Source organism: Adiantum capillus-veneris, chromosome 8 (genome assembly GCF_014529385.1).
Source record: "Adiantum capillus-veneris isolate H3 chromosome 8, ASM1452938v2, whole genome shotgun sequence".
Classification (NCBI taxonomy): domain Eukaryota; kingdom Viridiplantae; phylum Streptophyta; class Polypodiopsida; order Polypodiales; family Pteridaceae; genus Adiantum; species Adiantum capillus-veneris.
Window position 1 is genome coordinate 10756139 of NC_140938.1, and position 20340 is coordinate 10776478.

General features: G+C 44.6%; 1 long non-coding RNA gene across 1 annotated transcript in view; it reads left to right on the forward strand.

Annotated features, from left to right (window-relative positions):
• Positions 1-19980, forward strand: part of LOC147451663 (uncharacterized) — a 46088-nt gene extending 26108 nt beyond the window's left edge. The window contains exon 2 of the long non-coding RNA XR_015188978.1: positions 19457-19980. This is a non-coding gene — a long non-coding RNA (uncharacterized LOC147451663). The remainder of the gene's footprint in view (positions 1-19456) is intronic.
• The last annotated feature ends 360 nt before the right edge of the window (positions 19981-20340 follow it).

Below are 20340 nucleotides of genomic sequence, written 5' to 3' on the forward strand. Positions count from 1 at the left end.
AAAGTTATCGCAGGGAAGGACAACCCAATGGCAAATATGCTATCTAGGGCAAGGTATGAGGATGAACATGACATGATTGTTGAGGGAGATGATGTAGGCACAAAGTTTTACACTATTGCTCATGCAAAGAGTAATCATGCATGTTTTGTGTCTTCACTTGAGTCCTTTTCAAAGAAGCTATATGAGGGTGAATGGCTCTTGATAGGTCACTACTTAAGTACTTTGCAGAAGCAGGATGATTGGATCGAGAAAGAATTTAAGAGGATAAGAATTTCAGACTAGCCCCCTACTAACCAAGATCATCTCTCCCCATCAACATGGGTTCATCAAAGGAAGATCCATTTACAATAATATCTTGGCAGCAATGGTGGGCATCGAATACGCAACTGTCACAAAGCAGGAGTGCATTCTGCTGCAGTTGGACCTGGACAAGGCTTATGACAGAATAACATGGACATATATAGAAGCCGTCATGGAAGCTCTAGGCTTTGGGCCTAGCCTATGTCGATTGGTACGTGTAATGGGGGTTGGAAGCCAGTCTGAGCTCCTATTCAATGATAGAATTGTGGGCTCTTTTGAGGTCAAAAGGTCTATTAAGCAGGGATGCCCTCTGGCCCCCCTACTTTTTGCCATAGGATCACATCCTCTAATCACTACGCTCGAAGCTAGTGCTGAACGAGGGGAGTTGCAAGGCCTTGCCTTACCAGGAAATAGCCAACTCCTAGCAAAACTTTTTGCAGACGATTCTCTCCTCTTCTTGAAGGCGTGCCCCCAGGTCATTAGAAAAGCTCTGGAGATTGTACAAATATTCTCAGTAGCTTCGGGGTCCCAATCTAATATAGAGAAGTCAAGGTTGATCTCCCTATCGAAAAATGACTCATTTGACCCTTCTGTCTGGTTGGGGGAGATTGTCACAAAAGGGAATATCTTTAGACATCTGGGAGCCCCCTTGGGGGTGGACGTAACTCATAAGCAAAGATTTGAGTGGGTGCTTGAAAAAATCAAAACAAAAATGGGTAGGTGGGAGTATGCTCTTCTCCCATTCCCAAGTGGGATAAAAGTGATGAATGCCTTTATGATTCCTTATATTGCCTTCACTAGCCCACTTCTCAAGATGGCTAAGTGTCACTGGAAAGAGTTCTTAAAACGAGTAAAAAGATTTTTATGGAAAAATAACACGAAATCTTCCAGGCCATGGCAATGGGCCCGTCGGGAATCAATTGCTCGGTCGGGGAAAATCAAGGAGGCCTCGGAATTCTCAACCCTGTTGTCCATGCAGAAGCTTGTTGCGCCAAATTTGTTGTTTCCTTGGCTAAATAGGATCAAGTTTGGGATGTCATGATCAGAGTTATGATAGAAGCAGCTAAACTTGGCTCGAAGGGTGGAAAGTGGAGAGGGGTGGAGGTTCATGACAAACTATTAGCCCCGGTGTGGTCTACCTTAAGACTGGGGGCAGCTCAGGAGAATTGGTAAGAAAATGCAATAGAGCAACAGGAGTCTTAAAGTGGGGGGAAGAAACCAGATACTTCAAGAACTCCATTCTGCATTGGTCCCCCTGGCTTTCCAAAGTTGTAGATCCGCCACAAACTCCCTATTGGATTGAGACAGCCAGGAAGCTGAATAATAAGGGTCTGAAGCAACTTGGGCACTTCTGGGAGAGTGGCAACAAGAGTTGGAAAACCATTGACCTTATGGTTACCCAGTACCAACTTAATAGCTTGGAGGTCTTGCTTGTCCACAAAGTGATGAAAGAGCTTGACAATCTAGTGATGCCAATCTGTGATTCGGAGTTGGACTGGAATGCCTGGAAATGGCCCGGAAGCAGTCTCTTGTGGAAACCCCATACTAAAAGCATTTATCAAACAATGATGCAAAAGAAGAATTGGTCTAGCCCCCTTAACATGCTATGGAAAAAACAATGGCCGGAGGAAAGGTGGGAGCATATAATGGAGAACATATGGAAGCCAAAGGTTCCGCAGCACATGAAGGTTTTCTTATGGAAGGTTATTTGGGGTGCTCCACTGACGGGGGTGAAGATTAAGGAGAGAGGGATTGGGTCAGATCGATGCTTGGGGTGCAGGTTGGCTAGTGAAGATTTGACCCACCTATTCATGGACTGCCAACTATCAAAGGCCTCGTAGGGAAAATATGCAAGTGGGTCCAAAGAACATGGAAAATTAGTTTTTTCAAGACTGACCTATTCCTTGGAGGTAAGAATGTAGGTAGTCCTGCACTCCTCGTCAGCACTCAGATAATTAGATACTTCTTCTTACATAATGTATGGCAGACAAGGAACCGCCATGTATTTGAAGGAGGTTTTGAGGTGGCAAGCTTTGCAGAAATTATACAAGAAAGCAAAGTGCTAATATGGACACTCGGGCGCAAGAAACACTCGGAGGATTGGTCTAGGACTACTTGTGCCTTGTTGTCAACAGATGGAATGCCTAGGATGGGGGCAAATCTTGGCCATCGGTAAAGAAAAGATCTCAGAATGACAAGATTATGGACCTTGTGTATCAAGGATGAGAGGGCGGGTTGGTAGGGGCGGCTGCCTTGATAGCCGATGTAATTATGGTCTCGGAATGTTGTCATGGCGTAACATGAGCATGCCAAGACCTTGTAATTTTTTGAGTTGTTCAATATAATTCACTCACAATTGTGAGTTTTGCTATTAAAAAAAAAAGAAAAAAAGAAGAAAAGCATATGGATACTTCTTGAGGGATGGCTACTTATGCAAGCATCCTAAACGAAGAGATGGAACACCATTGCGGGTAGTATGCGATAAGATTACTCAACAACAAATCATCAAGGAGTTCCATGAAAGTTTATGGGCAGGACATGTTAGGTGCAGCGGAATGAATGTTGTATTTTCTCAAGATTAGTGATCTTTATTGCTCAAGGTTCCTTTTAGTTCTTAGGGAAAGAGAGAGCTTTCCGTCTTATGGAGAGTGCTGTGGTCACGAACAAAGTGAGTGGATTGTGCGTGCAAGTGAATGAGACTGAGAGAAGAGAGAGAAGAGATACGACACCCGAGAGGTTGTAAAACCCTCCTCCGAAGGCCCCACTCTCGTCGGCGAGAGTGGTCTACTTTGATTGCACAAAGGTGTACAATGCGAATGCAATGGACTGATGCAATGGGACTATGCCGACGACGACGACGACGACTTGATGGCTGAAATCTGAGGTCTTCTAATCGCTGAATTCGGGGACTTCTTTGGTGGCTGAAAATGACTGTTTTGGCTGCGTTTTGTTGGGCTAAACTTGGGGGATCATCTGCAACTGAATGGGGGAAATTTGCTAATGTTCTGCTGCTGAAAACCTGCGTTTTCCAATGGCTGAAAACTGTGGATCTGCTGGCGTTTTTGATGGGCTGAAAAACGCTGAGAAATGCTGAAGTTTGCTGGCGTTTTTGGATGAAAAACGCTGGCTGAAGGGCTGGCGTTTTTGCACTGAAAACGCTGGGCTGAGGGTGCTTGGGCGATCATGCAAGGGAAGGAAAGCGGGGGAAGCTGCTGTGGTAGGAATCGCCAAGGGAGGGATGGGGATGGCGAGGATCTATTGCGGGGGGGGGGGGGGGGGGGGGGGGGGGAGGTTGGGGGGGAAGCTCTTGCTGCCTCTTCTGCCAGAAAGTGTGAACTTTGGTTTGCTTATATGTTAACTTAGCAAAATTGCCCTACCTACTTTTGTAGGAAAGTCACTTAAAAATAATAAGTGAAAATCCCAATAAATAGGAAAATAGGCTAAATGCACTAGAAAATTCCCCTAACTGATGCTAATGGATTTTGATGGGAATTCCGATGATCATGCTGTGTGCAACCGGAGGATATGCATCTATGCTAAGTGACTTGGGCATGCACGGTCTACGAATAGACTCACAAAAGTGCCATATCACTGCTAATCTAACTTGACTGGACTTGACGGAAACCCTGCTATGGTGTAGCTTGTCCACGGACACATAGGGTTGGGATGTGTCACGTGACAGGACATCAAGGAGTATGGGCAACATTTGCCAAGGTAAAAAAAAGGTATTGGTGGAAGGGGATGTATAAGGATGTGGTTGAGTTTGTGGAGTCTTGTGTGACATGCCAAATGTATTCAATGTACGGCATCGTGATGGACTACATCCTACTTATCCATTGGCCATGCATTACAAATGGGTTGTGGGCTTGGTCACAACAAATGAGGTATTTGATGCTTGCAAGAGAAGATTTATCCAATCAAGTTGAAGGGCGTGCATTGAGGACAAAGAATATAGAAGTTGTATGTAAATTTCTACTTGATGAAGTGATCTGTCGCTATGGATGTGTGGGAAAAATAACTGCAGATAGAGGAGAATTGGATGCTGATGAAGCAAGGGAATTCTTCTCTAGAATGGGCATCAAACTAGCTTTAACTTGTGCTTTTAATCCAGAGGGATATGGGAAAAACGAAAGAGGGCATCCTCCAATTATAAAAGCTTTAGCTAAGGCTTGTGAAGGTAAGCTTGGAGAGTCGCCAAGGTTATTGCCGTTTGCATTGTGGGCCGACCATACGACACATAGTTTAGTCATTGGCTATGAAACCGGCCCGTAGGGTGGTAGGCGTTGGCTTTCACCCGAAATTCTTTACTTTAGACACACACACAGAGCACTTTGCAAAGGAGACCTATAACGGGAATTAACACTTAATCACACACACAGCTCGGAAGCTAGAATGCTCCGAGCAGACGCCGACAACCTGTAGGCCCCAAAATTGGCACCCCTTTCGGTATTTCTTTATTCTTTAGGAGGGTAAAGTACAAAGAAGAGTCCTGGGAATCCTTTGACTGTATCCCACTAGATACCGCCTGTTTTGGCCAAATTTCGGTAGCATAACAGCCCCTAAACTTGCGCGAAATCAATTCCCTTGCTGGGACTCGCTTCTACTGGCGTATACCCTTTGATTCCTGCCCAAAAACAGTAAATTCAGCACGCTGTATTTACTGGTTTTTGCCCTGTTTTCAGCCTCAAACAGTCGTCCCCTAACTGTCCTCTGCCAGTGGGGCACGATTCCCAAAGGTTCTGGCGTCCGTATGGCTGAAAAACAGTAAAATTACAGCGCATACACAGCGCTGATTTTGCACCTGTATGGTGAGGTTATGACCCTCACCAGTGCCTACTTTGGAATAGTAACTAGCTACCCCTGTTCCTGCTCAAGGAGGCTCTTGCCGCAGCACAAAAGCATGAACCCACACAGCTGTACATCAATCAAATGAGGAGCCCTCTTGTGGGGCATCACATAACTGCACGTAGGGGGGAGAGAGAGCAGTGTGTAGTGTGCAGGGCATCACTCCTAGCACCACACTGTACATGAGAGGGAAAGGAAGCACTCCATAGCTCTTAACCTGTGACAAAAGCTGAAATGAGGCCTCTCCCAGCTTAAAAATCAGCGCTCGTTTTTCTGCAAGGGGAAAGTTCATGAAAAATCGACACTTGGCGCATTTACAAGCATTTGCCCATTTCGGGTTCGCCGCATAAAAATATCTTGACCGGTTGCCCAGTTGACTTCGCGGTAGAGTTGTAAAATGTTCCCCTAGTCATACCGGAGGTAATGACGCGAACACATTCCACGGCCCAAAATAGCAGTTCCCTAAATTTTAGGAGATGCTTCCGTTGGGCTCCCACTGGTCTTCTGACCATCTATCCTCATTGGGACCGCATCCAAAAGTGCAATGTGGCCCAACTGTTGGATACTTTTTGTTGGTAGTCCCACCCTGACTTTACGCCTTAATTGAGTTCACTTCCTAGTATCCACCAACTTGCTAAGTGCGACGAGGGGACCTATATGATCTTGCTATGAGCCTAGACATCCTCTTACCATACGAATTCCAGTGCCGACCACTACCCATCTGCGGGTAAAACTACCGTTCACATTGGCCATGCAATGTCCAACCGTTTGCTACTTCAAGAAGAGGGTCTCAAAAACAAAACAAAACCCCTTGGAAAGAAACCAACAACGAAAGTTAGCAGTTGCCACGTCCTCGTGACATAGTTAACAGTTGCCACGTCCCCGTGACAGGCTATATGCCAATTGAATTGATGTATGGTTAAAACCTATGATGCTTATTGAAGATGTAGTTCTTACATGGAATGTATTGCCATGGGAAGATAGAATGAGTATAGAAGACATTGAGCTTGCAAAAGCTCGACTAAAGGATGCAAGGTTGAAAAACAAAGACAGATTTGATAAGGGACACAAACTCAGACCAAAAGCCATTGAAGAGGGCGATTGGGTGTTGGTGTACGCATACTCAAGCATAGGCAAATACGGCTCCCACTGCCCTTATTATCTGACACATAGCATTTCAACAGATCTAAGACAGTAGAATTAGCCTCTTCCGAGTGTCCATCAGTTTGTGGATGAAACGAAGACGAGAATTTGAGCGTAGTGCCTATGTTCTCAAACAATCCTCTCCAGAACAAACTGGTCATGCGAGGATCACGATCACTGATAATCGATTGTGGCATACCATGGTACTTAAACACATTGTACATGAACAAGCGTGTCATCTGATCAGATTTTATCTTCTTCTTGACAGGGATAAAATGGGCCTGCATGCTGAATCTGCAGATAATGGTCCATATACCATCACTCCCTGTTGGCGTCCTTGGAAGATCAAAGATAAAGTCCATAGCAATGCTTTCCCATGGCTTATCTGGAATCGGTAGTGGTTGTAACAACCCTGGTGCCTTTTGCCTGTCAAACTTGACCTTTTGGAAAACTATGCATGCTCGCACAAAGGCATCCACATCTCTCCTCAAGGTAGGCCAATAGAAGATGTCTCTACCGCTTTAACTGTTGCATCAATGCCACGATGCCCTGCATACAGTGGGACATGACTCTCTTCCATGACCTTATGTCGTAGTGGCCTAGTGACACAAAGTCTGCCATGCATCATCATAAAACCATCTCTGAGGAGGTAGTGCTCGTGATGTTGCCCCTCTTGTAACTGTTCAAAGATCCTCGCAAAATCTTCATCAGCAGTATACTGTTCCTTCATGTCATCTAACTCATGATGATAAGGAATTGACACAGCTGAAATTGGTGGCTTTCTTGATAACGCATCAGCCACAACATTCTTCTTGCCTTCCACATGCATAATCTAGAAGTGGAACATGGAAAGAATGTTTGCCCATCGCATATGCTTTTTGGATAACTTTGACTGTGTCAAGAAGTATCGCAAGGTCTGATGATCTGTTTGGACAACAAAATCAACACCTAAGAGGTAGTGCTTCCAACTAGAAAGCGCATGAATCACAGCCAAGAGCTCTTTCTCATAGACTTGCATAGTCCTCTCTGGCCCTTGCAAAATTCGGCTTTTATAAGCTACTACTCGTCCATCTTGCATTAGGACTGCTCCGATGCTACTGCCACACGCGTCACACTGGACCACAAATGACTTTCTGAGATCTGGGAAAACAAGAACTGGATCTGAAGTCAACTTTTCCTTTAAGAGACTAAAAGCTGAAATCTCTTTTTGGGTCCATCTGAAAGTGACCTCTTTCTTTTGCAAAGCGTGAAGAGGTGATGCTATCTCTGTAAAATTTCTGATAAACCTTCTAAGTAGGAACACAATCCCAAGAAGCTTCTGACATCGTGCACAGTCTTCAAGTCTGGCCATGTCTTGACAGCTTCGACCTTTGCGGGATCCATTCTAACACCATCCTTTGAGACTCATCCTTTGAGACTATGTGGCCAAGAAAGTGGATCTCTTCGAGGAAGAATTCACTTTTCTTAGGATTGACAAGTAACCTGACTGGGCAGCTCTTCGAACACAATGGTCAAGTGATGCCTATGCTCCTCTTCATTCTTCGAATACACTATCATGTCATCGAAGAACGTTCAAACGAACTGTTGATGCGAGCGGAAAATCCGGTCCATCATTTTGTCGAACGTGGCAGAAGCATTTGTTAGCCCAAACGGCATCACTAGAAACTCATAAAGACCAAATGTCGTTCTAAACGCAGTCTTGTGCACATCCTCTGGCCTTATACGAATCTGATGGTACCCACTCTTAAGGTCTATCCTGCTGAAAATTGCAGCACCCTCTAAACGATCGAGAATATCATCAATTCTAGGAATAGGGAACCTATTCTTGATGGTATTCTTATTTAACGCACGGTAATCAATACACATGCTCCATGAGCCATCCTTCTTCTACTAGGAGCACTGGGGAGCAAAAGGGTGAAGAACTAGGCTGAATCAGCCCCTTCTCTAATAACTCCTCAACTTGGCCCATAATCTCTTTCTGTTGCGCCGCACTAACCTTGTAGGGAGGTCTATTTGGTGGGCTACACCCTGGCACCAAATCTATCCGATGGTCCTCAGGTCTCTCTGGCGGCAATTGCGACGGTAATGAATCAGAAAAACAGTCACTAAACTTTTACAAAAATGCTGACCTTTCTTTATCTAACACAGATAAATTCGACTGATCACTATCTGAGACATCACGTGCAAAAATCAAGTACACAGAAAGATGATTCTTTATTACAGAAGTGATAGCAGAAGCAGATACAGTAGGGATTGACTCTCCTTTAAGCTTTACATCCAAGATGTGAGTTTTGTCCCTATGCTGTACAGTGATCTTTTTGTTGTAGGCATCCAAGACTCCATGCACTCGGAACATCCACGGGATCCCCAACAAGGCGTCACAACCTTCCAGCAGCATGATGTAAAACCTTCCAGTCCACATACGACTGAATATGCAGAGGCAGTTTTCCAATGATGGGAGTAACACACTCTGAGTGGCTAGGACATGCCAACCCTGCCTCTGCTGTGTAGCCCATCTCTTCAGCTCTGATGCCCAGCTTCATAGCTAACTCTGGTGAGATAAAGTTGGCTTTGGCACCTGGATCAAAGAAGATGACTGCCGTCTGATCCCTAACTTTACCCCATGCCCTGCATAACTCACTGGCATCTGTGCTGGGCCTGTCACCCACCATGTCTGGCACTAAACTTGCTGTGGGTTTTGGCTTCTTGCCTTTCTGGTTTTTTTCCCTCTGAGTCAGCTCGCCTTTTCCTTTGTGGACAATTGATAGAAAAGTGACTAGGCTGCTCGCATATAAAGCATTTGTTCTCAGCCATTAGGACCTTCTTTTCCTCGAGTGACTTTCGCACAAAAGGCTTCCTTTTCTGTTTCTTTGCCTGCGCTCCAGAAGTCCCGATTGAATCCTTGTCTTTGGTGGCCTTTTCTGACCCCTGTGACGCATCAGGAGCCGTTTTCACAAAGGGCTTCTTCGCTGAATATTTCTTTTGCTGCCCTCCTTTGTCACTGCTCGGAAATCCAGTGTCCTCTCCTTTCAACAAGGCAAGACCAGTGTTCGCAACTTCCATAAACTGAGTAAGGGTAGCCACTCTGTTCTTTGTACAGTAATCACGAAGCCCTTTAGGCAGCCCACAACAGTACTCTTCTCTTTCTGCTCTGTCAGTGGCACAAATTTGTAGGAGGTCACTGAGAGTAACGCTTTACAAAACCTCATATTGTACTCCAGCAAGCTCTTGCTCGAAGCTGAAGTAAGCTGGTGCCAATCTGTCATGACGTCGGCTTCAAATTCATTTGACAGCTAGGCAGATGCAAACATTTGCTTGAAGTAAACCCAAGTGGCGGGTGCCTGTCCTTGCATTAACAATGTCGTCGACCATGTAAGCGCATTGTCCTTTAAGAAAGTGGCAGCTTTCCCGACCTTCGAGGCCTCTGTAAAATTCCCTCCCGCATAAGCTGTATCAAACTGTTGGAGGAAAGTGAGGGCCTTTGTCTTATCCTCGAAACCACTGAAGGTACTGAACTTTACTGCTGCACCACCTTCTTTGTAAGCCTTCGGCTTCTCTAGTGCCCCCAAGTTGTCATAAGGGATGGTCTGCAACATGGGCACTGTAGTAGGCATGATCGGCACGTCTTGGCCATTCACATTTTGCGCCAGAGGTGCGATATCTGGCTGCTGTCCAGAAAAACCAGCCATGCCAAAATGACCTTGTGGCACCCCAAACTGGCCCTGGTTGCAGTGGAAACCTTGCTGCATGCCGATACTACCATACATGGGGTTTGGCATGATGCCTTGCATACCCCCGAACACTGTTCCTGGCATGTACGGCTGACTTCCAGGCGCATAACCAGCCATACTTTGGAACACTGATCCACCCTCGAAATACCTAGGATGTACCGTGGATGGTGGAGAAACTGAGTGCATAGCCTGGTATCCAGCTCCCTGTCCATTCAAGACAGCATGCTGAACTGGCATAACCTGTGGAATAGGCGTTCTAGCCACCTATTCAAGCACGGGAGGTTCTGTTCAAGCACGGGAGGAACCTGCTTTGGAGCCCTCGACTCCGCAACATGCGAGTGTTCCCTTTCCTCCTGCGCCACATGAAGTACCTGGGCTTGAGCATCAACAAGCTCCGTACGCGGCGTAGGTTACCTATTTTGCTGTTGCATTGGTGGTGCTTGCAAGAATTCCATAAACCTCGGATTTTGCACCAGCTGCGAAAAGACATTCATCGCGGCAACTAACTGAGTCTTGAACGCATCATCCTCAAGTTGCCCAGTCATAAAGCCCTGTACTACTGGAGGGACATTCACGTTGACAGGAGGTACAAGCTGACGTGGCCGTCAGCTCTCGCCAATCTCAAAAACCATAGGAATCTCTCCCTTGAAGAGGAACCCTCTTCCATAATTCCCTTCCGCTTGTCGGCCATAGTGTAATCCCCGCGTTCCTGCACTCTGTGTCTTTACCCTAACCAATCCAGGCTCACTCTTTAAAAAAAAAGTGATTGATGTCCCGGCAACGGAACCATGAAACCGGCCCGTAGGGTGGTAGGCGTTGGCTTTCACCCGAAATTCTTTACTTTAGACACACACACAGAGCACTTTGCAAAGGAGACCTGTAACAGGAATTAACACTCAAATCACACACACGGCTCGGAAGCTAGAGTGCTCCGAGCAGACGCCGACAACCTGTAGGCCCCAAAATTGGCGCCCTTTTCGGTATTTCTTTATTCTTTAGGAGGGTAAAGTACAAAGAAGAGTCCTGGGAATCCTTTGACTGTATCCCACTAGATACCGCCTGTTTTGGCCAAATTTGGGTAGCATAACAGCCCCTAAACTTGCGTGAAACCAATTTCCCTGTTGGAACTCGCTTCTACTAGCGTATACCCTTTGATTCCTGCCCAAAAACAGTAAATTCAGCACGCTGTATTTACTGGTTTTTGCCCTGTTTTCAGCCCCAAACAGTCCCCTAACTGTCCTCTGCTAGTGGGGCACGATTCCCAAAGGTTCTGGCGTCCGTATGGCTGAAAAACAGTAAAATTACAGCGCATACACAGCGCTGATTTTGCACCTGTATGGTGAGGTTATGACCCTCACCAGTGCCTGCTTTGGAGTAGCAACTAGCTACCCCTGTTCCTGCGCAAGGAGGCTCTTGCCTCAGCACAAAAGCATGAACCCACACAGCTGTACATCAGTCAAATGAGGAGCCCTCTTGTGGGGCATCACATAACTGCACGTAGGGGGGAGAGAGCAATGTGTAGTGTGCAGGGCATCACTCCTAGCACCACACTGTACATGAGAGGGAAAGGAAGCACTCCATAGCTCTTAACTTGTGACAAAAGCTGAAATGAGGCCTCTCCCAGCTTAAAAATCAGCGCTCATTTTTTCTGCAAGGGGAAAGTTGTTGCTAATTGGACTATTTTCTTATTTTTAATGATTAATTTTTAAAAAAGGATATTTTATTATGTGCACTAAGAACTGTTAAAAGATTGTAGCTACAGGAACTGCCATCAGGAACGGACAACTCTGATGTGTCACTTGATGGGTGACGGTAAACATCGCGAAGGAGTTTCCGTAAGTTCGGTGGAAAGGGCCGGGTTACGAGTGTCCTTGATGCGTCACATGATGGGTGACGGGTGCATCAGTATAAGGGGGCATCCCGTAGGCTAAGGAGGAAATCCGAACTGAGTAAGAAAATACGCGTAAGAACGCAAGCACAAGAATAAAGATGGCTTCAATGAAGCTTTTTACGAAAAGTAGGAACAATCGCGGGAAGGCAGACGCTTTCCCGCGAGGAATCTATGTTTGCATTGCATTTGTGCATGTGGTTGCATCAAGGGACGCCTGGGAAGTGTTGTTAAATGCATTGGTTTTAACTTATAAGGTTTTATTGAGTTTTTGGGCAGGTTCAAACCAATTTTAAAATATGCCGGCCGCCCACTTAATAAGTGGGCAGCCACTTAGAAGATAAAGCAACAAAACCAGCCAGCGAATTCTCTCTCCCTATTTCGGGTAGAACAGCGCAAAAAAAGAAAAAAAAAAAAGAAAAAAAAAGAAAAAGAAAAAAAACGGCCGCGATCTCTACGCGAGCAGTTATTCGTGCCGTGGCCAGGGAGCTATAAAAGCACCACATGCCCTCACTCACGGGAGGTACCAACATCAGCAAGAGAAGACTCTGCCGCAAGAGATCGCGAGACTACGGAGCACGGAAGTCGCTTTTCCCGCGCAAGAGCGACAGGTATCTATTGTGGATTCGCCATACGAATTGTTGTCGCGTGTTTGTGTGGTTTGTTTTGCAGGAATCTCCCGTCTTACGGGAAGGCCCTTCACGGGAAGTACGGCTTCACACCTAAGTCCCTTACGGGAAAGTACGGCTTCGCGCCTAAGTCCCTTACGGGAAGGAACGGCCTTGTGCCCAAGCCCTTTACGGGAAAGCACGACCTTCGGGTCTAAGATTACAGAACGGAGGGGTTTCCTCGGGTTCTTGTGCTTGTATAAGAATTCTCCCTGAATAAAAGAATACTCTTAACGGGGGGGGGGGGGGGGGGACCAGCCCATCTTCTGGTCCCCAATACTGTGTCGATCTTCTCCCTTCTCTCATGTTTTCAAAGAATTATAATTTTCAGATTTTCTAAGTGCTCGTGTACGCTCCCGTTTTGTGACAAAAGTTCATGAAAAATCGACACTTGGCGCATTTACAAGCATTTGCCCGTTTCGGGTTCGCCGCTTAAAAATATCCCGATCGGTTGCCCAGTTGACTTCGCGGTAGAGTTGTAAAATGTTCCCCTAGTCATACCGGAGGTAATGGCGCGAACACATTTCACGGCCCAAAATAGCAGCTCCCTAAATTTTAGGAGATGCTTCCGTTGGGCTCCCACTGGTCTTCTGACCATCTATCCTCATTGGGACCGCATCCAAAAGTGCAATGTGGCCCAACTGTTGGATACTTTTTGTTGGTAGTCCCACCCTGACTTTACGTCTTAATTGAGTTCACTTCCTAGTATCCACCAACTTGCTAAGTGCGACGGGGGGACCTATATGATCTTGCTATGAGCCTAGACATCCTCTTACCATACGAATTCCAGTGCCGACCACTACCCATCTGTGGGTGAAACTACCGTTCACATTGGCCATGCAATGTCCGACCGTTTGCTACTTCAAGAAGAGGGTCTCAAAAACAAAACAAGACCCCTTAGAAAGAAACCAACAACTAAAGTTAGCAGTTGCCACGTCCTCGTGACATAGTGAACAGTTGCCACGTCCCCGTGACAGGCTATATGCCAATTGAATTGATGTATGGTTAAAAACCTATGATGCTTATTGAAGATGTAGTTCTTACATGGAATGTGTTGCCATGGGAAGATAGATTGAGTATAGAAGACATTGAGCTTGCAAAAGCTCGACTAAAGGATGCAAGGTTGAAAAACAAAGACAGATTTGATAAGAGACACAAACTCAGACCAAAAGCCATTGAAGAGGGCGATTGGGTGTTGGTGTATGATAGTAGCCTTGACAACCAGCACTCTACAATAAGGAAGCTTGCAAAGAGATGGTTTGGCCTTTATGTTGTCAAACATGTGCATGGAAATGCAACTTACACCTTGCGTGAATTGGATGGGACAGAAATGAAAATTCCCATTGCAAGAAAAAGGGTTAAATTCTTCAAAAGAAGAGGGGATTCTGATCCATTTGATGCACACCATAGTGAAGAGGATGAAGGGTCTAACTATATGCAAATTGAGGATGGAAGTGAAGATGTGGTGTCTGACCATGAGTTTTAATGCTTAACAAATGATGTTGTGCAACACACCGGAGGATGTGTAGGTTCAGAGGGGATTGGTGTCGTGCCGTAGCTTGTACATAGTGTGAAATACAACATTCAGCTCACTTTTGACAGGTCTCGATGCATGGAAAGAAAAGCAATAATGTATATAGTGTGATATATGCTAAAGCGGCTACTATGGTTGTTGCCATGTACATACCTATATGAGGAATCGTGGCTCTGGAGGTGGCGCCTTTGCGTGCTTTCCCACTTTATAAGATGCCTATTTTGGCCTTTTGATGTACATATTCCAAGTGTTTCATGGTGGGCACACTCATCTTGCCTACAAAGATTAATTCGGGCAAAAATTGCCAAAAATAGCAACTAACAGGCATCGTTGCAGAATTGCATGGAAAGTGATCTAAAATGGAATAGTGATGAAAAATGATGCATATCTATGCTTTTTATGCTTATGCGAGTGATCCTCCACAAATTTAGGGATATTTCAGACTCTGTTTGGGATTTTTAATGTAAAATTTGGGTAAAAAATTGAGCTGAAATGGACCTAGTTTTGGTTTAAAGTGGAAAAATGGCCCAAAAATTGACACATCAGTTGAAAATGCCGTGGGGAAGAGAGAGAGGGCTGTATTTTAGGAAAAAAACCTGCAATTTTGTATTACTGTGTAATTCCCTTCATAGTTGCTCAATCTATGTGTATGCAGTCTCGCCTCTTCGCGACTCATGATCCTCTTTGCAATGATCAAGTCAATTTAGCGTCGTTACAAAAGATTCTATTGATTTTAATAATCATGTTGATGACAGTGAGAGTACAAACATTGGGTTGGGTTCAGTGGTTGAAGATCCAGAGACAGCTAGGCAAGAAGCTACTTTGGAGCTTGTGCCTTTTCACATAGCTTGTACTTCGGTTCCTTGCATAGAATCTTAAATAGATCTAGCAAGCTCCTCGTTGACTATGCTGATGTACTTGGAGGGATTGATATCTTGCCTAGATACACCATGCAGATGTACTACACAGAGATGTTGTAGGAGGGTGGAAAATTATATTTTCCACTTAGAAAATAAAACGAAGGATGTGGAGTTGCAAGGATTGAAGAAAATCGACTACTACAGCATGGCATCTCGGTGCCTACTTTACAGATGGTAGTTAAGTCGTCTCTATCTTTCACTTGAGAGTTGTATATATTTGTAGTTGTTTTGAGCATGCCATTATACGTCATGTTGCAGATACTTTGCTCTTTTTTTGAGCATGAGCCACATTGCAGCGATGCCTATGCTTGCACGTTCTTGGGCTCATGTCGAGAGCGATGAGGGATGCATGTATCCATTGACCATAGATCATCTCTCCTAATGAGATTTTGAGCATTGTCCTCGGTGGATTGATATGGACAGAGGTCATGCTCTTGCTAGAGAGCGGGAGTTAAATGATGCACAATTTAGAGGAGTGTTGTTCGTAGCCATCGTTCCCGTAGATGTTGCTTATCCACCCTCGCTCTCTTGCATCTAGCAGACCGTGCAGGCTGTAAGTTTTGTTCACCGTTAAGAGGACAAGCTGTTAATTGATTGCTTTTTTTTTTTTTTTTTTAGTTGTTTCGTTTTTGAAGCAACAAGCTCTTTGGACAAAATCAAGTAGATAGCTGCAGAGCTTGTGGATGTGTTGATGTACCTGATATCTCGGGTACAAAAACGTTTTCTTGGATGTTAGTACATATTTATCTTGGGTAGAATAGAAGATTGTCTTTTTCATACTGTACAACCACTTATTTCAATGTTATTATACTTATTATGTGTCTGTTTCCTTATGATTTTTGAAAATCTCTTTAATTCACAAATAACTTTATTGAGGGACTCGCTCATTTTTTTTGTCGCTAGGAAAAACTTGCTCACCATCTTGTAAGACTCGTATCAGAGCTCTGGGTGTGCTTCGCTTCGCGAACTCAAGAAAAGAATCAAGAACCCAAGTTACCTCTCTCAGATTCTTTTTCTTTGTATTTCAAAGAAGTTTCGTCTCCCTACTCCAGACTAATACGTGTTGCCTACAGATATTAGGCACTCCCACCCTTGATCCATCACGCATCGGGCGCGCTCCTGTCTTCATTTTTATGTCTCTGAACGAAGATCGGCATTGGATACATGAAGATCTAGATCTTGAGCACCGTGCCTCCCAGATATTGAAGGAGTTGGAGAAAGGATCGTTAACCCTCTTCTACATTCGCATGTAGTGTGCATCCACTTCTGTCGACACGGAATACCTCCGAGCACCCTACCTTCCATCTTCACCTGCAATGTTCTCACAACAAGACCGTTTGGGTGGTAGTACTTACTCGCAAGGCAAAATGAACACCAAAGCTGATATTACGCGACAATAGTAAGGCTACCTATTAACTTGGCTGGTCGGTGTTTACATCGTAGCAGTACCTACATCCATAGTACCCACGAGTTTGGAGGAGTTCTCATCGGTTTATGCCACAAGCATCAGAAGCATTCGGTATCATAAGTACATAAAGCATCAATGAGAAAGAGTTCGGTAGTTGTGTCTCACCTTTAACAAGGGGGATGGCACGTGCGCATTGCAGTTGAGCCACGTGGACAAGCTACTGCTACAAGTCAGCATCAGTCTTAGTTAGCTTAGGATCTAGCGTGGCAATTTTGAGAGCCTTTAGAAGGATGTGCATGATCAAGTAGGTCAATAGTTTCATACCCTTGCACAATATAGTCACTTAAGCATATAGGCATATGAACAACCACTTAACATGAGTCTTATAATGGGCCATAAAAGTTGTTGGAGCCACTAAAAGGGCTCGTGCCTAGATTCTAATATTATAAGCATGACTTCATGAAACTTCTTGAGCATCTTGTTAGGATGTATCTAAGACTTTGAGAGTCATTTTGAGTTAAAAATGCTAAAAATAAATTTTTAGTTTTTCAGAAAGAGCCTTTTTCCATAAAGTTGTCATTTAGTACTTGGGCAAGTAGTAAATGTTGTCAGTCTAAACATAGAAGTGTGATAGGCTCGTTCCATACCTATTGAGGGATTTTTCAAAGTAGTTTGAGTCTGTTAAAAAAAATCTGGTCTACCATTGAGTCAATTTAGTAAAATTATACGCATTTCACCAAATTAGTCCTTAGAGATGGCCATGTAAGGACAACTTCAACCCTTGATTTATCTTCTTGACATTTTTTATCAACTCATACTATGTGCTGGGCGGCGTATTTTCCTGAGAGAGTTTTTTGTTTAGATTTCTAAATATCTGTTGATTAAAAAAGAAAAAAACGAAAGCCTCTTTAAGCCACAAAAGTGGCTTTTTTTTTTAATAGGAATAGGGTTAAGTCATTTATAAATACGTGACTTTGACATGACATTCATCACATCCTCACACTGGGGGCGATTATAGAGGAGGGTAGGGCACACAAGAATCGGATATATTGTTGCTTTGTGGACTTCTGCAAAGTCTTCAATACAGTTCCAAGAGCCAGGCTGATGCATCGACTACGTGATACGGATGTGCCTCTGGAGCTCACATGGGGGAGTATGGCACTTTATGAGATAGTGGTGGGTAAAGTGCACAAATCAGAGGGTCTCTCAAGGCTTGGCTTCTCCACAACTGAGGTGAAACAGGGAGGCCCACTCTCCTTGACACTATTTGGCCTCTACATTGATGAGAATATATTGCGAGAGTGGGGAGCCCCTCTCTCATGCACTTGGATACCCCTTTTATTGCATGCAGAGGATATTGTGCTTATTGTAGACTCACCGCAAGGGCTTCAAAGTCATCTTGATGTACTACATGCAAATGCACATGAGAATGGTCTCTGAGCGAACCTTGGTAAAACCAAGGTCATGGTGTTTAATACTACAACTTGGTGGGTGAAAGCACCAGCGCCAGTAGTTCTGTATGGGCATGAGGAGATAGAGTATGTGAACTCTTATACTTATTTAGGAGTGGTTTTCAGTGGACCCATCTTTTCTATGGAAGGAGCGGCCGATGCAAGACACAAAGGGCCCATGCATAGTAACAAGAAATGGCGTTTTGGGGGCCCGAAACGCAAAGGCCGTTTCCTCACCGTTTCGGATCTGAAGAGACTCTGTTTTGAACCTTATTTTTTTAAGGGTCAATTTGAAGGGAAAAGGCAAGGGCTTGAGCCATAGTGAAAGGGGACACCCATTTTTGGGCTTCCCGTCCTCACTTTTCCGTCCCCACTTGCCGTCCCGTCCTCTTTTTTACACTAAACATCCATTGGAGCCCCGTCCCCCGTTTCCAGTCCCCACTCCTCGGGACACTTCCCTTGTGAGTATGGCTTGAGCGCCTCCTTGAGACTGAGGAGCTATAGGAGGCCCTCAGGGCACTCTAGAGGGGTAATTGTCAAGGGGAGGATAGTTTGACTCTGAGTTTCTTCTTGGGAGTACTGGGAGGTGCTTGGTCGAGACCTTTGTAGTCCCTACCAACACATTTTGCACACTGGGGAGATGCCTGATAGCAGGTTTCTTGTAGGTCATAGGTTCAAGGTTGGTAGACCGTAGGTCGAAGGTTCCGAATTTTTGTCATATAAATTCTGAAGTTTTGTAGAATATGAAATATTGATCATTGACTTATCTTTCTAGGCTTCTTGTTTTAAGTATTATATTGTTTTTTTATAATAATAGATTAAAAAAACCTCGTTTCTTAACCGTTTTGACCGAGGTCGAAACTCCGGTTTTTCCGTTTTCGTTTCTGCTGTTTCCGTTTCGGGTTGTCCTTATGTCGTATGCAACATTAGGATGCCTTATTCCCAGATACAATTCAGGAGCCTCGCACTAAGCTGTGGTTGTTTGATACCTGTTACATCTACAACATTATATGGAGTGTAGATATGGGGCCCTAGCATAGGGTGCACACATGATGATTGGCGACTGATGGAGAGACCTCTCGTCTCCATGATATCCAAGACAATCTGTTGCAAGGCATCAGTGCCACATGAGATCATTAGAGCTGAACTAGGGTCTGCACCAATTGTAGTGGAGGCTCTCAGCAAATCAGTGTCCTTCATTCATAGTCTATGGGGGACTCCCTTGCCATCAATATGCACGACTAGCTCTTGAATCCTCCCGACAATTGGCCAGCAACGGTGATAGCTCATGCTGGTATGCGCAAATGTCATCTTGGTTTCACCCTGATGGCTTTAGCCTGGACAAGCTACTCCCCTTTCATTATTCAGGTGCCTTCTGCCATGGAAAATCTGTTTCTTTCATGGATTGAGCTATTTTTGTGTTTCAAAAGGCCAATGCGCTGATGGTTGTTTATTCTAAACATTTTGCATTTGCTCAAATTTACTTCACTTCTTTTACGTGAGAATACTGAAGTCATGCATAGCCAATTCTGACTAAGCTCTGCACGTGTCTGCAATTTGTGAACCAGATGTGTATGCAGACTTGTCCTGAACTCACTGAAGACCTTGCTTGTGCTAAGGAACTTGTAGAGATGCTGATGGGTATATTGTAGACTTCATCATCTCTTGTGGGTGACGACCATGGGTCTATACCTTTCACTTTCCTTCAAGGGTGAATCTGGGCTTATCCTGGATTCATCTAGGTATATTGTAGACTTCATCATCTCTGCTAGGGTCTCTCCTTGCTTGTGTACATTTCGGTTCATCTACTTCTCCACACGTTGTAGGCATGACTTTGTACTTCCATGTATCAGCTAAATTTCATGGCACGTTTGAGCAATACATTGTGAAAGAGCCAGCGAGTTAAGGTGAGGTTCGATTCACAGAGGCACCATACAAGTTTGAGTCGTACCTTAAATAGAGGAAATAGGCAACAAAACTTCTCAGTTTTATTGCTAGATTTTAGAACGATGCAATTGTGGATTTGGCACAATTTCAGTAGGCAAGGTGTGGTGGTTGATGCAGAGTAACGAAGTTGACTTTTTTTCTCTCTTATCTGTCCAGTGTTTTGTGACAAACCTTTTCCTAGAAAAAAATTGCAGAGACAACTGGCCCTTCAAACTCTCATCTTGCAATTCGACATAGGGAATATATTTCAGGTCCCAACTGAAGTCTTGTTGTCCCTCTATATACTAAACGATGGTGGGTCGCCATTTTTTGGTTGGGAACCCATTGTAAGTGCAGTGATGGATTTCGTCAGATATATTGCATTTTGCACATGTGAGGGAGAGACGCTATAATGTTGTGCTTCCAATGGGAGAGATCTATGAGAGCATCACTTTGCACTCTTTTGTTAACCTTGTGGAACATGGGCAACATATTGTCTTTATAGATAAAAATTTGGCACAACATC